Genomic DNA, 4,875 nt, shown 5'->3' on the forward strand with positions numbered 1-4,875 from the left:
AACTATCCATTATAGAGATTCCAGCGAAATGAAAAGTTTCAAATGTTCTGGAAATTTCAGCGAGAAAATTTTAACAGTGCATTTTACTTCAGAGGGACGTTTTATCATGTCATCAATTTTTGTCTGAAATTTCCGTGCCAAATTCTGGAAATTTTTATCGTGTTCAAATTCCACTGAAATTTCGGGAAATCTTGTCACTGAAAAATCGACGATCCTATTGATTTTCTGTTCAAATGATCGGGAAATCAATAAAATACTTTATTTTTCAGTTCAATTATTATGTGAAAATTCAGAAAAATCAGGAAAATTCAGAAAAAAATTGAAAATTCAATCAAGTTGTGAAATTTCTACCTCATTCCCACCCAAAACTCATGAGTTTCCGTGAATTCACCTTAAAACTTAAAATTTGATAACCATTTTTTCCCTAACTCCCATTCAATGTCACTCTCACGAGATTTTCTATGAAATCTTCCATGGAATTTCAAAAAATTTCTAACAATGCAATTTTCAAGTGCTGAAGTGTATTCTTAGTCCCTGCATATTGCCATTGGAAACCATGATCGTATTCCCCATTATGGAGACCATTTCCGGAACTGTCAAACCAACTAAACACATGTTGGATTAGCAAACCCCCTCAGCCAACCCATCCAAACTCCTAAAACGTGACTTAGTGGACATCCCGGCGTTGAAATGAACAGAGCTACACGCATAACAGCAGATAAAATATTTGTAGATCGACGAGATAGAGCTGCGCTCCTGGTGGTAGCGAATAGGTGCGCCACTCATTTCACAAAAGCCCAGACACTGGGGGAAACACCATGTGGTATCGCAAATGAAGGGATGACTGGAGTGGAAATGTAACATATGGGCACGCGCGTTCGTGATCGCCGATAAGGGGGTTCAATTGACGGCAATCAGAGGTTAGATTGTGCAACTCAAATTGTGATACTTTTCCCCGCGCATTGAAAAACAATGATTTTATCGGATTTGTTTGTCGATAATGGGAAAAAGGTTACGGGAGGATTGCTGGGGTTGCTGTAATTTAATGAGTGACGGGGTGAAATCGGTGGGGAAACGTAACCTGCAATTGACGTCTTATCGGATCATCATCGGCACAATGATTTGGAACGGACGCTAGACTTTTTAGTTACTGAAATCAATGAGTCGACGGATTGTGTTATGCGCTGTAAAAACTAGTGATTTACTCTCAAAAGTATGTGGAAAAAGTGAAAACGGGAAAAATAAATTTAAAACCGAAATTCTGATCCTTTGGCTCCGGGTGAAAATTTTTTTTTTTCAGTTTTCACTTTTTCCACATACTTTTGAGAGTTCTGAATAGCCCGTCGCTTAAATAGTTGGAATCAACGTTCACCCGGCTAAAAAATTCGATTTTGGCGAAAGTCGACTTTCCCCCTGGAAAAATCTAAGATCTGACCCTCTGGCTCCGGGTGAAAAAATAAATTTTTATTCCGACATTTGTCGCGCTTCCGGGGCTTTCATTGGCATCAGAATCGTTAGAAAATACAGAATCAACCTTCACTTGGCGAAAAAATTCAATTTTGGCGAAAATCATGTCACCTAGAATGTCTACCTTAATACTTCCATTGAGCCCCTAAAAATGACTTCAATTTGGGGAAACAGTCTTAAAAAAGGGGACAAAGCCGTCTTAATTTCAGACACTAGTTTTTCTACCCCGCGTTACAATTAAATTTCATTTGAAACCGATTGGTTGAATTCCTCGAGCTTCGATTAAAGACCGATTAAACGGTCAATTGTCCCCGAAGAGACGTAGCATGTTGTCACACGAGTCTCGCTACTCGATCCAATCGATTCGTCTGCCCAATATGGTGGCGTGCCGGGGACAAGCAGCAGAAACCGCTGCCGGTATTCCCTTTTTTCCGTTTCTACAAATTAATCGAGCCAACTCCATCAACTTGGCCCGTATCGTGCAACATTGAACGTTTTTTGGTCATCAAAATATTTGAGCCAGTTGGCACTGGGCGACATACTGGAGCATGAAGCCCTCGTGTTTATTTTAATTCTGAAAATTGCCACAGCAGACGATCCTAATTCTAATGAAAACACGTCTGATTTATGTCCACACATTATTCCCGTGTTCCATTGTATTTTTATTATGTTATTGAAAGGAAAGAGGCTGTTCCTCGTGGAGTTTATATCGAGATGAATGAGAAAAATAAATAAAGACCACACTAAACATGCAACAATCGCTCTGGGCGACGTAATCCATTGTTCCTGAAGAATTCCATTGAATGTTCCATCACAAGAAGACATCTCCATATTTTCCCAACAATTCAAAAATACTTTCAAACAAGCGTCGAACTGAGTTGACGCCGTAGGACATGGGGCATTGGAATATTGTGAAAAAAATGAGGAGCAGAGTGGGCGCTGGATGGGAAAAAATCTCACAGTTCGGAGAGGACCGGGAAAAACCGGGACAAAGCACCTTGCATTGTGAACTTGTCAAACCTCGCCCGGGCAGGGGGCTACCCATACGAATCGAATATCGTAACGAGATTATTGTAGGCGTTGAACCGTGTAGAATACCCAGACCAGATTTCCAACAATGACGGAATCCAAGAACAGATCTATCTTGAGATTGAATGCTGTTGCCAAACTCGGTATGCTTTATTTTTTCCTCTTCCTCTCGGCTTTTTCGAGCTTTTCTTCATCGATTTTCCTCGATTCCTCTCACTGCCTTTTTTGCCAACCGCTGTCAAAGCACCGGAAGGCGGGTAAACAACAGGTACATTCCCGCGGTCTTCGGGATGTTGATGAATAAACATCTCAGATTTTTTGGGAATTGGGGGTTTGGAAATGGTTTAATCAAAACAGGAGAAAAATCTTGTGTCCAGCAGGTAAAATAGTTCGAGTAAAACTTTCTCAGAACAGCTGGGCGACTTTGTCAATTTTTTTCATGAAGCAGAAGAAAAATTCATGTAATCGTAAAATAGAATCATTGCAGAATCCAGTAATTTAGAAGAGTAAGATTGGATGCCATTTAAATTCCTAATTTTTAAACAGCATTGAGAAGAGAATCCCACAACCCATTTGAATTTTCCAGTAAATCTTGAATATTCAGTGCGAAATTTCGATGAATTTTCAATTTATTGAAAAGGAAATAAAATTTTAGGGAGTAATTGAGCTGAAATTTACCGTTTTCATTGATTTGTTCACAAAATTCTGAATTTTTAATGACGAAATTCCTTCAAGGCTAGTGGAGCTTTCAAGTGAAAGCTGGTAGTGAAGCTAGAACTCCACAAAGATTTCCAAAAATATACCGAAGATTTCAACCCAATTTTTTCAACAAAGTGAAAAACTCAGCGAAATACTACGCAATTTCCAATTCTAAAATTAGTGTAAATCATGTTAAATCCAATAATCAACGAATAATTAAAAAAACAAAAGTTGAAAAAAAATCCCGGACTCTGTTCTCCGTGCAGACATGATTGATGATTCCTCCTCGCAGATCACTCCAAAAAGGGAATATTTAGAGCCATGCAATCCGCTCAATGCCAGTTAATTTCCGCCCAATCTTTTTCCACAAAAAATACCCATCGCAAAATGACGTCACCCCGAGCCGCTCTCCATTCCTGGTTTTTTCGGTAGTCGTCCAATTAGTCGAATGAATGAATCAGCCCGGGCTCTGGTTGGCCCAAAACGTAACGTTTTAATGATGCACCCAGTCAATGCCAGATGACTCTCGATGACTATCTACCCTCTTGCCACCAGGCGTGTGCGTTCATCACGCGTCTNTTTTTCCCCCCCCCCCCCCCCCCCCCGCCGCTGGTGTCGTCAATTGCGAGCACGTGCCCCGCACGTAATACCACATGTGACGGAATACATGACAGACTCATTTCAACTCATTACAATTAGCGTTCTGCAGGTTTGCACTTTACAAGCGTTAAGGGTTACACAGTATCATAAATATTCATCGATAAATTCATTCTTCACGGATGAGAAAAGAATTCCAAATTGCAGGAATAATTCAGCGATAAAAATTCCAAAAAGGATTTCCATAATCATTTGTGATGGTATATCCTTTCCGGTTGTAACCGAGTCAGCTATTATCGATAGATTTATGATCGCCGTGAATTATCCTTGCCGGTTCCAGTGGAGTGTCTTCCGCCAAACGGCGGCAACCTTTGCGGTGACATTTTTCATTTCCATCTGGATTTTTATTTCATTTTTTTTTTTATCATCGTAATTCGTTTTTAAAAGATGCCAATGGCTGTACTTGTAAACTTGGCAACGGTAGAGTCATGTGAAATGGTTTTCCACTTGGCTTAACCGCACAGTGTACACAAACACCGGAGGGCATATTACCGAGAGGTCTCGCTCGTGGTGGCACGACGTGGGTTAAGGAAGTTTTGTTGTCTGCAGATAATTGAGAATGACGAACGTACCCACGGTGGCGTGGCGGGACCCCTTTGTGGTGCATGATTTTTTGAAAAAATTTCAATCGTCATTATTGTTATTTATTTATCGGTATATGGCTGATTTGGCTTTCAACATATTTTCAATTCTCATTGGATTTCATATCCCGAGTCGAATAATTGGACCTGACAAATTCTACTTAGGTCTCTCCGTTCAGAACTGGATAGGTCTTGGGAAGCCTCTTCCCAAGTGCTTCCGAGACCTTTCTACCTCTGGTTATGTCCCACTTCAGCACTTGTTAGGTGTAAGCAGGACTTGCATTCAGACTTTCCAAATCCTTGCCGGTCCCCGTAATTCTATGGGCCTATATTAAATCTGCGTTCATATCCCTATTTACTCATGCGTTATTGAAATAAAAAATGCAATTATTGTTTTTTTTTTAATCTCGAAAATCGACATTTCACGGGAGGGTGGAGGGGA

The sequence above is a fragment of the Diachasma alloeum genome, unplaced genomic scaffold, assembly GCF_001412515.2.
Source record: "Diachasma alloeum isolate Michigan unplaced genomic scaffold, Dall2.0 Dall_scaffold_00208, whole genome shotgun sequence".
Classification (NCBI taxonomy): Eukaryota; Metazoa; Arthropoda; class Insecta; order Hymenoptera; family Braconidae; genus Diachasma; species Diachasma alloeum.